The 14,734-nt window shown below is 35.1% G+C and overlaps 1 protein-coding gene across 3 annotated transcripts in view; it reads right to left on the bottom strand.

The window, feature by feature from the left end:
* The window catches only part of Lrrc4c (leucine rich repeat containing 4C), a 1,351,357-nt gene that overhangs the window by 1,105,088 nt on the left and 231,535 nt on the right, over positions 1 to 14,734 (bottom strand). For all 3 annotated transcript variants that reach the window (XM_075961517.1, XM_075961518.1, XM_075961519.1), the window contains exon 2: positions 5,351 to 5,532. The gene's annotated coding sequence lies outside the window, so the exon portion shown is untranslated. The remainder of the gene's footprint in view (positions 1 to 5,350; positions 5,533 to 14,734) is intronic.

Genomic DNA, 14,734 nt, shown 5'->3' with positions numbered 1-14,734 from the left:
GGCAAAGACAATTTTCTTATTTGCTGACAGTTATGTTGATGATGCGGAAGGCAAAATAGCATTTCTCTTCTGGGCAATGTTAATTATGGAGTGCTGACAGGAGTTCAAAAATAAATCCAAGTCCTTCAAGTCAATGTCCCACATTAATATAATACGGAAAGCAAAGCACATAGACAATTGTGGGGGAAGTATTTGTTTTGCGCTGTATCCCTTTTCCTTCAGAAAAGGAATCCATGTTGGTTTTAAAGCATAATAATAGCTTGAATATGGATTCTGTCTACCCAGCACTTTAAATGACTCAGTTTTTGAACAAAGAATGAACATACAACCATATCCTCATTTTCATATATCTGAGCAAAGGTCTTACAGATTAGCAAGGGTATTAAGTTTCAGAATAAAAATATCATACCCCTTTCTGTCTCCTCACTTAGTACTGCAGTATGTCATCATTGCAAGCATAGTTTCTGAGTATAGACTATTAGGTAGCTTACATAAAGATAGTTATGGGAGCAGTTGTTAGGAATGAGATTTAAGGCACATAGTGAATGTAAGATAAAATCCTCCCAACTATCCTTTCTAAGCCTTGCTTAATTCTTGTTAGAAAGTCATTAAGACATTAAACTAACAAATTTAATACACATGGGTTATGATGTAAGGGTTTAGCACTTACCGTAGATCCATGTACAATAATATATGACTCAGTATTATGTTCTAATTATTGAAGAATAATTTTATTGTATTATTGTCCTCACACTTTAAAAAGTTTTCATTTATAAATTTATGAATATGAATATATGCACATGCAAATATATAGATTATTTATATATGTAGATATAAAACAGCAATATATATATGTATATAACAAAGAAAAAAACTCAAGTATTTGAAAAGAGCAAGATGATGTAGATGGGAAAGTTTGAAGGGAGGAAATAGAAATGGGAAATGATGTAACTCTATTATAATCTCAAAAATTTAAAATAAAAGCTTCCTTCTACTTCAATTTAACATATGGAGTATTGACACTTAAGCAACTTGCCCAAGGTCAAACAACAAAAGAAATATTTAGATTTGTGACCCATGATTTTCCAAATAGAAAGTAGTATTATTTAGTAATGTTTATAAACATGGTGGTCCATTGATTGAGGAACCTTACATATAGGGTTGTGGTCTAGGAATAGAATCAGTCACATGCACTATATGAACAGACATAGAAATTTTGTTGCTTTTTTCTAAGAGCAAGAATCATCCTAAAAGTCAAAAAGAGAAACAGTTAATACATTTTGCTATGTGCATAGAATAAGTTAGTATGTAGATAATAATAACACTCTGATAGAGATTTACCTCACCTGGAAAATAATATTAAAACATATTATATTCCTGGTGAAATCCACTTAACTTACAAAATTTAGTTAATCATTTTTTTTCTTTTATATGTGTATTTTTTCTGTGGTTCTTTCTAAGTAAACTTGAACCTGCCTTTCTCTGTACTGCCATGAATCTCAGCATACTGCATAGAGTTTCACTCAGCTATTTGGGTGACTCTTTTCTGCAAGTGGGTATGGCTTCCACATGGACAGAGAACAGACTTTACTTCATTTATTATCCAACCTATATCTCACAGAAAAGAACTAGGAAGTATTTAGGAAATATCCAATGAAGAATGAATACATTATAGCATGCTGCTTTTAGCACTGAACTCAATTTACTTAATTCAAGAATGTACTAAAAGAATAAGCTTCCTGTTGCTTAGCCATCTTTCTCCTAGGAAAAGAGGATGAATTTTATGCTCCTAGCTCCCCTTGACTTACCAGGATGTGCTGAACACAGAAAGGGCCTGAGATTTTGGAACTCTTAAACTCACCCCCTGCACAGCATGATCTTGTGATATTTGTTGAGTCTGGCAATGTTCTGACCTTAATACACAGGTTTTAATATGAGATTTATTAATTTCCATGTAATATATAAATGGGCTTTTCTAGATATATTCTTTAAATTAAGCTCATATTTCTTTATTCTCTAAGGATAATCTTTTAATTTTTACTCATAAAGATGTTGAATTGTGAAAGCTTAAACTACAACAATGCACCCTCTGTTGTGTTTGCCATTTTATTAGAGCTAAAAGCCACCTCGAAATTTAAAAACATGCTTAATAATTTGATTCAATATTTTGGTTTTGTTTGTATTTTTAAACTAAAGCATGTCAATTAAGTTATTAAGTAGCATTTAAGTAGCATTGTTCATATTCCTTTCTATATGAACTTAAGGTGCAGATATTATGCATTTCCCCTAAGATTGCAAAGCTCCTCACCTTCAGGAATGAGAAAAAGAGAGTTACTACATGCCATTTATGAAGAAGAAGAGGCGACTGGTATCTGCACAGCCAGTATTTTCATGTTCTCTCAAGAAAGTCAGAGGATTGGTCATTGGAAAAAAAGTCAAAAGGAAAAGGGGCCAGAAGGAAAGATAGAGCACCAGAAAAAGTTAACCAAAGCCAAAATAGAAAGACTACTTTCAAGAAACAGTCCATCAACTCCTATGCTTTCTTGAAATGTGGGTATGTTCTTGTACATATAGGTATAGCTATGATTAGGGCTGTTGAGCCTCCCATAGCCTAAAGAAATTTCTATTTATTGGCCAAGTTAACTTCTGCTCTATTAGAAAGCACATATATATATCTGTGGGTTAGCCTTATCCCAGCCATGTAAAAGTACAGATTTTTTTATGGGACTGGCAGGGGGTGTTTGCCTAATTCTGCTCAGTGTACATGCAGATACTAAGTCATCTGGGATCTCAGAGGTGTAGTTCAGTGATTGTTCGCATATGTATTCCACTTGCCAAGCTCTAGATCGTTTGAGTTTTTGAAAACATCCCAAAAGAATCAAAATGTATTCAGAAATTGTGAGCATATCAAGGAGGATTGGAGGGAGTGATAAGAAAATCCAATCTCAATAGCACAGAAAAGGTGCCATGGGGTGCCTTAAATACATCGTCTGGTTCAACCTTGATATCCATTAAGAGACAACTAGAGAGTCTTAAAGACTTCCTTAAGGATCAACAAATATTAAAAGCCAATCAAGGTTGAGACCATTTCTGACTGGCATACATTGTCTGAATAATGGGAAACTTTATGCATTAGGAAGTAAAAACAACTGTGATAATGTCTTCTGGGTGCTTTATTTATGCTAGACACAGTTCCTCATGTTTTGTATGCACAGCTTTACTGACTCATGAGGTCATTGATGTTATTGTTGTCCTTCTGACAACAACAAAAACAGAGCAGGAGATGAAGTAATTTTATCAAGGGCATCCAAGTAGCAAATAAGCATTCATGCTCTTAACATAAAATATTTTTTTGCAAAGAAGATCTATAATAAAAAGGAATTTCTCTGTTTCTTACCAATTAACTTGCTCCATGTCTCTGGCTGCCCTCTGGGTTATTGGCAGCACAGTGCATACTTTCTAAAGAGCAGTTCAAAGTCAGAGACCTTGAACCTGACTAGTAACATGTTGGATAATGGACACTTGCAAGTAAAGGTGATTGGACGATGGATACACGGCATCATGAGCCTCAGGTACCATTACCACTAAGATGAAGGAAGAGGTGCTGAGGAGGTGGGAAAGGAGGAACAAAGTGGGTTTTTTAGTTGTTTGTTTCCTTTTTATTGTCTGTTTGGTTTTGCTTGACTGTTTGTTTTAAAATTAATATTCTTATTTGCATTTTTATTTTTATTTCTTATTTTTATTTCATTGTCATTATTTCTTTTTAAGTTTTCTTTGTAGCAGATGCTACAAGAGTGAAGGGCAGATAAGGGAGGACTGGAAAATGAGGGGAATTGAAGTGAAAAATATAAAATTTATAAATAATCAATAAAAATTGTGTTTAAACAAAATGTTTTTCAAATAATTACTAGTCTCCACACATACATATAAGCCTGTCTACATAGTGAAGAATACTTACAGCGCAGGATGTAATCACAAATCACAAAACTATATTGAACAATATTCTTTTGGGAACTGCTGCTATTTTACATTAAGAATTATAAGATTTATTGAGGTAAAACGTGAAATATAATAGCTTATTATACCTATCTAAATTAAAACATAAAAGTATGATATAAATAAACATGCGAATTATCTTGCAATCTTAAAAAAATTCAAAGACTCTAATGATATTCACACTAGAAGAATATCCTGTTTTGTAAGCATAGCTGATTTTGCAATAACAGCTATTCTTTGAGCAAGTAGCTTAATCTTTCCAGGAGGGTAAAAAAAATCATTTCTATGACACATCAACCTCTATTGACTTGTAAAGATACTCCTACTGTAAAATTATAAATGATTTTGAATTAGTTTGAGACATTTTATATTTATAAAGTACATGAATATATTAATTTCAATTTGGAGGTTTGGAAAGAATGACATTATGTTTATAGTATTTACAAATAAAGTTCAACGTAAAAAACCATACCAATAGCATGGTGATCTATCTGGCACAAAGAAAAGTTCCCAAAGATGTTGACATACACAAGAGAAGTCACTAATTCTGAATTTCCATTCATTTCTTTTGGGTCATACTAGATTTGATCTCTCCCCAGCTCTCACTTTTAATCCATTTAATAGTCTCACCAGTCTCCTAGTCAACAACACATTGACTTAGAATTCCAAAACAAAGTTAAATTTTACTTTCTGTTGGAGCAGTGTTATAACCAGAGGACTGCAAATTGTCAACTAAAAACACAAGACTGAAACACACAACAAAAAATCCATTAATTATTGTGATGTTACTGACGTGAGCACACCACTTCCAAACAATTTTGTATTGCAAATACCATACAGCTGAAGGTTCGAAATCACAATATTTCAATCACAGTTCCACCAGTGATTTGTTAAGTGAAAGACACTGCTATTTGTGGATTTGGAAGCCCAACAGACTTGCCTTTTTGAAAGACATTTATCCTGCTCTAGAGTGCCAAATTATTTGGAGACTCAATCTCAGTAGTTTGTGGAAAATGTCTACAGAGCTGAGTGTTTTACGTCAAGCATTCTGAGATGTTCATGGGGCATACGAAAGCACAAGACCAAAAATCTCTGGCACCACAATACCGAAAACAACAAAAACAGCAACAAAAAGGACATGAATCTCTTCTTACAACAGGGAATTAGTTATAAATAAAAAGGCAACCCATTTGCTTACATCTCAGAAATGCAACCACAAAGTTTGGACTCAACCCCTGATCTTTTCAGAAGGGCAATGATCCTCTCAATGAGATAAGTTTGTAGCTTAGTTCTTGGTCCCCTCTTGAATGATGTTTAGATATCCAGATAAATTAATATTGAGAGATACACTTACCTGCTACTTCTGCCCCTATGGGTTATCCTCTCAAAAATAGGCTGGTCCAGACTGGTGTGTGCATGGCATTCACTCTTGATTACTCAGCTTTAGATGATCTTGGACAAATTATTAATTCTCTTTGAGACTCAGTATCCTCTTCAGCAAATAGAGATAATGACAGTAAACACTTCATTTGGTTTCTGTGAGGATTAAATGAGATAATCTATGTCAAGTGTTTATCATATTATTCACACATAAAGCATTTGAAACTGCTCGCTGTCATTATAATTTAGGATTTGATACCAGGGGATCATTTTAGTACTATAAAAAAGATTTTTATCCTTTCTCAAAGGAAACTAAGACAAACAAATTTATGGTTTGCACAAGAATAATAGAGAGCCATTAACTTATAGGCTAGCTACAACGTCATCGTTGGTAAGGTATGCTATATTTGATGAGGAAATGATCCTGACTTTCAGATCAGAAAACAAAAAAAAAAATCTCCTTGTAGAAGATTTCGATTTTCCCAAAGAGGCACATTCTTACTTTGTTTCTCTGAAGCTGTTTGATTAGGAAAAGAAAACAATACATGATGTTGCATGTGGGAAATAGTTTTCATAAGTCACAGAGACAACCCAAAACTTGAAGTAATAATGTCTGCTAAAAGCTGAGCAGTCATGACATTATCATGCATGTTAAAGAATGGGCTCTCTAGTGCTATGTTGACCAATCCGGGAAAAGGGAGTGTGCTCTACCACCTGGACGTGTCCATAGGAAAAGGATTGGAGTTCAGGGTATTACAAACACATAGGTGTTAAGCATGCTAAAGGAACTGTGACTTTTTAAAGAAGCCTCTACTGATGTGGAATTTTCCTCTGTATGCTGTGAATATCATTAGTTAATAAAGGATCTGCTTTGGGCCTATAGCAGAGCTATAAGGGAACAGAGCTAGGCAGAGAAAACTAAACTGAATTCTGGGAGAAAGAAGGCAAAGTCAGAGAGAAGCCATGTAGCCCTGCTAGAGACAGACACTGGAATTTTAGCTGCCAATCCACTGCTACTTGGTGATACACAGATTAACAAAAATGGGTTAAATTAATGTACAAGATTTAGCTAGAGCTAATGGGCCAAGAAGTGATTTAATTAATACAGTTTCTGTGTGATTATTTTGGGGCTGAGCAGCTGGGAACTAACTAGTGGCTTCCTTTTACATGCTTCCACATTAATGCTAGTATTGGAGCTACCCGATGTTTTGTACTATACAGATCATGACACTAATCACTCAAACTCATAGTATGGAAGAAGATGTGGGTATCAACAAAGTCTAGCACATCACTTTGAGGTAGGACCAATACTTTCCCCATATCTAGACTGGGTAAGGTATCCCTCTATAGAGAATGGACTCCAAAAAGACAGTTTATGCACTAGGAATAAATTTTGGTCCCACTGCCAGTGGACTCACAAACTGCCCAAACCACATAATTGTCATCAACATTCAGAGGGTCTAGTTTGGTCCAATGCAAGTTCCTTCACTGTCAGTCTAGAGTCGGTGGCCTTCCACTAGCTCAGGACAGTTGTTTTTGTCCCTATCCCTATCATAGTCATGACCTATTTGTTCATATTATCTACAATTCCTTCCTCTCCTTGACAAGACTCAGGGAGTTTGGCCCAGTGCTTAGCTGTGGATCTCCGCATCTGCTTCCATCAGTTAGTGGATGAAGGTTCTATGATGACAATCAAGGTAGTCATTAATCTGATAACAGGGGAAAGCTAGTTCAGGCCATTACTACTGCTTAGGGTCTTAATTAGGGTCATCCTTAGGGATTTCTCTGAATTTCCTTAGTGCCATGTTTCTTACTAACTCAATAATGGCTCCGCCATCACGATATCTTTTTCCTTGCTTTCCCTCTTTGTCCTTTCTCCATCTTGACCATCTTGTTACCTCATGTTCTCCTCCCCATCCCCATTCTCCCCTCCAAAAATTTAAGAGCTTCATACACAAACACTAAAGTTTTTCTTTCCATCAATTTCCTCCATGGTCATATTTTATCTAAATTCATAACTTCTTAATTAATAATTATTGCTACCTCACAACTTATACTTTTTGATGATATTTCATGGGTTAATATTGTTTTTGTGTCTAGGGGAAGTAACAGGGGGTATACTGTACCTATGGCTTTTACAATTCTTCTCTCCTGTGACTTTTCTCTCAGCCTTCATTATAGGAACTATGTTAGAGATGTATCAGCTGGCACTCCTCAGTCATCACTTATTCCTGAGTTTTTTAAATGTGTAACTCAGGCTACCCTTGAATTCATGATTCTCTTGCCTCTGTCTCCTTCAGTAAATCCTACTGGTATGTGCTAACACAACTAGCTTATTCCTGAATTTTTACTAGTTGTGGATCTTAGTAGAAGTCTGCAGCTTTAGCAAAAGGGAGTTTCTTTGAAGAGGGTTATGAGTCACAATTGTCTGTGCATATAGCAGTAAATATAATACAACTAGAAAATGCATTAGCTTAGGAAAATGCTGGTGCAATTAGTGGTGGCCATATGGGTTTAGGGTGGCCACATAGAGTGAGTCTCTCTCTTCAGCAGCTATCAAATGCCAATAACTCCTCAGTAAAAGATAGGTCTGAAAATCTTCTCCATGTTAGTTCAAAAGTTTGGGCAGCACTGATCTTGTGCTCTGATTCTTGAAAGGTTGAGGCACACCTTCTTTCTCCATGAGATTTATTGTCTTTGTAACTATGATTCTCACCCTAGAGATTAATTTTTGCATAGTAACATTGGAATAGTAAAAAAAAACGAAATGGAGCCTTATGTATATTTACCCATGTAGTTGTACCAATGATAAAGTTGATATTTGAATACTGAAAGAAGTCAACATTTCCTTTTCCAATCAAAGCATTGATAAGGCAACTGATTCAATATCTCCCTTTAACCACAGATGTTCAATTCAGACACCATTTGTGTCCAGTGGAACTTGGGATGATTAAGTAAATCTAGAAGGGTCCCTATACTCAGGTTTCCATGCCAAAACTTCTATAACATTGACTTCTGTGAAGGTTAACTTGGGTAATATCTGATATATAAGAGGCAGCTAAAAGTTCTTTGTGTGGTTTATGTGACTTTAAGCATAGCACAATAAAAATAATTTTAAGATTAAGGTACATATATGGATTTTCTTTCTTTTTTTTTCAGCTACCTAAGGTATTTGAAATACAATAAAACATTTAATGGATGACTGCAGAAACTTGGAAAGCGTCTTATGACCTGTGCTTATAAAACACCAGTCAGTTTGACACCTCTATTCGGAACAGGAACATGAGGGTTACAGAGAAATATCACAGAAGGACATTTAATAAATCACATGAAAAGTGCAACTTCATCCCATGCCACTCTACTCAGGAGGATGCTGTTGTCCATGTGTCAATTAAATGATGGAGGAAGGTCATTGGTTAAAAAATAAAGAAACTGCCTTGGCCCATTTCATTGGTTAGAACATAGGTGGGTGGAGTAAACAGAACAGAATGCTGGGAGGAAGAGGAAGTGAACTCAGAGACACCATCCTCCCCTCTCCCGGGCAGACGTGATAGCTCTGCTCTCTAAGGCAGATGTGATTAAGCTCCGACCCAGGATGGACGTAGGCTAGAATCTTCCCGGTAAGCACACCTTGGGGTGCTACACACATTATTAGAAATGGGCTAGTCCAGGTGTGAGAATTAGCCAGTAAGGGCTAGAGCTAATAGGCCAAGCAGTGTTTAAATGAATACAGTTTGTGTGATGACTGCTTGGAGTACCAGCCAGTTTTTAATCATTTTGCATCACTGATAGTCTGTTCAACTGGGACTACAGCCTCTATGTGCATAGTTTTGGAAAGCTGAAACTTTGGTCTGTTTCCCAAAAGCCTTATCCAGTAACTTTTACAATCCTGTAGACTTGTCATGGCTTTTCTGAAATCAGTGTGCTACTATAGAGCCCCAACCAATGATTGCCTATACAAAAAGTCAGGGAAGGCACACTGGGTTGGAAACAAGTGTTTCTATTAGAAGAGAGACTTAACAAAGCTCTCCAATACCTCTATCCAGACTGTTGACAAAGAAAAGGCAGGCAAAAAATGATTAGCAGATTATCAAAGCCTACATGTTCTCCTTTTTCTCAAAGAAGAACATTGCCTCATACTGCCTAGAGAAAAATTTTAAACTGAGAGATATCAACTTCAATGTCTTGTCCCCTCATGCAGACTCTTATCACTGTAAGTACCAAGAATTCAATTTCCTTCTTCAAATGTCAAAGCAAGTGATTTTCTTTTTCGTTGAACTAGCTCTTCCATCTGTGTGCTCGATTTACCATCACTTGTCTTTGCCACTGATTGATATGTAAGTGATCCACCATTAGTTTTGTATTATCCTTAACGCCTTTACTATTGGCTTATTCTTTTCCAAAATGTTCAAATCCTTACCATTATAAACGCACACATACACACACACACACACACAGAAAAACACCACAGGATATTCATACATACATGCACTTGTATTTATTCAGTTTCCTACAGGGATCCCCATCTCTATTTTCCATCTACTATAAACTCAAAAGAGATGTTGTACCCTCCTGGGATTTAAATAAATCCTTATAATATAAATTCTAATTCTAATTCTTGGGCAGCAATTATTTTTACCGTTAATTCATTTTCTAAGCCTCCTATAATTTAAATGTTTCATGAAAGAAGAAAATAAGTGATGAAATCTTTCTCCTTTTAAGTTCTTTCCTGTTCTTCAGTGTCATTCTCACGGTCCTTTCTCTCATTCATCTAGTTACTATATATCGACACCTATTTTCTCCAAAAACTACACAGCACACATTGATTGTTAATATACTTGCATAGGGTAAGATACACAGCTATACTGCACATATTTTAAAACTTTTGTAGACAGAATCTAAGAAAATTAAATGATTTAAATTACACACTAAGTAAAACGTATAAAATTCTGCTTTTGTTTGGAAGCTCAGAATTCTATGAACCTATTTTTCCACTTAAATAGAATCTTAAGTTACTTTGGCTTCATATATAAAGCCCAAATTTACTATCATTTTCAAGCTACCATTTACTGTCATGATTTTACTGGATTCTGTCCCCACAGATGTCCAAATGTCTAAAACATCCAGAACACCAATGTTCATTCTTTTAATAGTTAAGATCTCTTATAATTTCTTGCTTTTAATCTGTTTTTCATTTTACTTGGCTCTAACACTTCATTACAGTGTAAGTAGATAATGTTTGTTTGAATTGTCATTGGATGATGAGGCTGGCCTCAGTCATTCTGAAGACTAAGATTCCTGTTCCCAGACCCACCAATCTATAAACCATGGTATCTACCATTTTTCTATCCCCATTCCTAAAATATGTTTGAAATTCTTGTTGGTTGAAACACTGATTTATACATGGAAATGTATGTCTTAACATATATATATATATATATATATATATATATATATATATATATATATATGTTATATATATAATGACAGCAGCCCTATTTCCAAAATGTTAATTGGCTGAATGAGTGTGTAATAAATAAGAATTGTCATAAACTCTTAATATTGTATATATAAATGCTATCTTATTTTGATGTCTCTTATTGCAAATCTCACTTCAAAGAAATGAGCACAGTCTTTTTTTTTAGTTTTTATGAATGTGATGCAGGATCTATTTATTTATTTATTTATTTATTTATACTCCACCTCCTCCCCTCCTCCCATTTCCCTCTCCTTACCCCCATCCCCTTCCACCTCCTTCTCCAGTCCAAAGAGCAGTCAGGGTTCCCTGCCCTGTGGGAAGTCCAAGGTCCTCCCACCTCCATCCAGGTCTAGGAAGGTGAGCATCCAAACAGACTAGGCTCCCATAAAGCCAGTAAATGCAGTAGGATCAAAGCCGAGTGCCATTGTCCTTGGCTTCTCAGTCAGCCCTCCTTGTCTGATAAAGTTCAGTTTGATCACATGCTCCATTTTCCCAGTCCAGCTTGCTTTGGTGAGCTTCCATTAGATCAGCTCCACTGTCTCAGTGAGTGGGCGCACCACTCGCGGTCCTGACTTCCTTGCTCATGTCTTCCCTCCTTATGCTCCTCATTTGGACTTTGGGACCTCAGTCCAGTATGAGCACAGTCTTAAGAAAAAGATGAGACTGAGAAGAAATGACCACAGCATACTAAGAGAAGAACTGCCAAGTAAGAGTCAAAGTCAAATAAGAACAGTTTACAAGTTTGTGAACTAGTTGCCTATTCATAATAGTTTGTCAGTGTTAATGCTTATTTCAATGATTACTTATGTCAATTATATTACTCTTCCCTGAAAGAGCTGTATTTAACTGTTAGCAACTCTGATCATTATAATATATAATATAACTCTTCGGACAGTTGTCAAAACAAGTAATTATGCTGACAAGGAGCCTTGGAAATAACTCTTAAAATGAAATAAATCTAATGTTTTTAAAAATATATAGGATAGAATTTTTTGATTTTTAAAAGTACAGTTTAAATATTTAGATTAATAATTTTATTAAAATATTAAAATTGAAAATATTAATTTTAAGGATAAGCAAAATATATACATTCATTTGAAATGGTAGAATAGAAAATCCCATGATGATAAGAATAGTTCTTTTTTCTCACCTGGAAAATTAGTACTAGGAAACAGAATTTTACATTTGCTTTGAATCTAAGCAAATTTATGCGCATAATTCATTATCTAAAGATTGTTATGCCTAGAAGTATATTTGCTTTTTTGAGACAGGGTTTCTCTGTAGCTTTGAGGTCTGTCCTGGAACTAGCTCTTTTAGACCAGGCTGGTCTCGAACTCACAGAGATCCGCCTGCCTCTGCCTCCCAAGTCTGCGATTAAAGGTATGTGCCACCACTGCCCAGAAAGAAAATATATGTTAATGTTAATTGTATTTCTGCTAACGGAAGAATACAAGTTCTTGTTTAGTTATCACAGTGCTATCAATCTATCTTGAATATATATGCAAACATGAGAAATTGAACCTGGTTTTTATTCTTTGACAAATTTAAATTCTACTATATTGGATTATCTACTTCATCTCATTTATCACATAAATGTCTAATTCTGATATCAGTTTCAGATATCCATTGGATAAAATTCATGAATTTTAGTACTAGACAAAAATTAACAGATTTACTGTTAAATTTGTTAGCTCATGTCTTTCTATTAAACAATAATCACAATTCAAGGAGCATGTGTATGCAGATTTTGGATCTCAGATTTTTCTGTTGGAGTGTGTGGGAATAGAAAATTAAGGTGTAGGTACATGTAATAAAAATAAATCAAAACAGAGAACATGAAATTGAAACAGAACAAATAAGGGTACATGGGAAGGTTTGGAGGGGAGAAAGGAAATGAAGAACTGATGAAATTATGTTAAAAACTTTAAAAATAAAAGAAAAAATTAAAAAAATCAGCTCTATTTATGAACTAGAGGGGTGGTTCAGCAGTTAATACACTTGTCAATCAAGAAAATTAGATCTACCCAACCTACTTAAATGCAGGAGATAGGCAATTTCAGCATGGGAAAAAAAAATAAAGATCCCTTGAGAAAGCTTGGGAGACTAGCTATATCTGCAAGCTCTGAGTCTGATAGAGAACCAGTATGCAAACAATGAAATGGAAGAACAATCAAAGATTTTCAATGCTATCTTAGACCTCCACATGTATGTGCTCGCTCATCTGCCCTCATACATGAGAACATACATGCATATCATGAAGTACATAAAGATAGCTCATCAATATATACTGGTCTAGAATTGTTATTCAGATTTCCTACTTCCTACCCTCAAGTCAATGAATGGGAAAGGTCAATTTTCTTTAAAAAACATAAAATGGTTACAAATTTACATGTGCATAAAATTGGCAAAGGAAAATTATGTCTGAGTTGGGGATAATGTAGAATAAACTAAAAATGCATGCACTAGAGATTCCATTAGCCTAATTCTAAGATTGATCTACTCTCTTTGTTCATTTATTTACTCATTTCACTGATTTCCATTTGCATAGTAATTTTGATCTATACATATCCTGATCATTGATAACATCATCCTGTTTACCTGGATTGTTCTTTCAACTCTCCTGTCTTGCACAGTCACATAAATGACTGTAGATTGTGGTTTAGAACCTAGGCAACAACTACTGCTATCTGGAGAATTTATAAAAGCTGTGTTAAAGATGAAAGGATAGGAGGAAGAGGATCAAATATATAAACACCCATGTCTCTTCTTTGCCAAGAAACATTGGTCTCACTGGAATGTAAACTGCATCACTGTTGTCTCAAAGATTCATATACTTCCTATTTGCTTGGTAGTTTATATGTGTTCTGTTTCCCAGTGGAATTCTTTAAATATTCAAGAAACAGAAAGTATCCATTCATTTCTATCTTCTTGAGAGCTAGAGGTATGTTTGCATGCTACTTAAAGATAGATATTGAGGCTTAGACAAATAGCCAGCACCTGGAAGAAAATAGGTAATTAATATGTGAAAGGGTATACTTACAGGGAAAATTCACAGCTGGAATAAAATTTAAAAGCTGCCTAAGAATAAAACAAAAACATACCCTTGCAACCTTAGACTACTCTGGCACTAAAACAATAGTACAGTTACAGAACTGCATTTACTTTTACCCAGGAATTAGGCACTCTGACTGCCCCTCCCCATAAAATTTTTATTTAAATAGAAGTATACACAAATGTCCTTATATTTACATATGCAGAGATGCTATTGTTCACATGTGTGAAGATTAGTTTGATCTTTTCTAAGCACACCCTAATGCATTGAATGACCCTGCCTACATAACCTGTGTTCTTTCTTTCTGAAGTATTTGCCTATAACCAATAGCTCACCCTTACATTTACTCAGGCCTTATTTTTAAAAGATCTTACTTTATAGATGCATATTTGAGATATTCTTCTTTTGTAAAATGGCCCTTATCAGTCTATGTCCAATCACTTCAATTCTTTCTAACAAACACTGGTACTTAAAATAGCTACATCTGTAAGCATTTAAGACTGGCTTTTTTCCTAACTACATCCTCTGTAGTGACAAAGATCTAGCTGGTTTTAGGAACTATGTATTCTTAGCTCGAACACTACTTGCTGCATAAATAGCTGGGCTGCATACTTTGGATGACTAATGGCTTAGTGAATGATCAATGACCGTGTGGTGGACTCATCATTGCATTTTCAATCCCTACGTGAAGATTTTTGAGTGTTTCGTTTTAGTTTCGTCCTGATGCCTTTATCTATCCATAATCTGTGATGTTTTAGCATTCCATGTCTTTTACAATCAAACACAAAAACAATCTAAATTTTGATATAAAGAAATGATTTTTTTCC

The sequence above is a fragment of the Microtus pennsylvanicus genome, chromosome 2 (genome assembly GCF_037038515.1).
Source record: "Microtus pennsylvanicus isolate mMicPen1 chromosome 2, mMicPen1.hap1, whole genome shotgun sequence".
NCBI classification, from domain to species: Eukaryota; Metazoa; Chordata; class Mammalia; order Rodentia; family Cricetidae; genus Microtus; species Microtus pennsylvanicus.
Note: the sequence above shows the minus strand (reverse complement) of the source record. Positions and strands in the feature narration are given on the sequence as shown.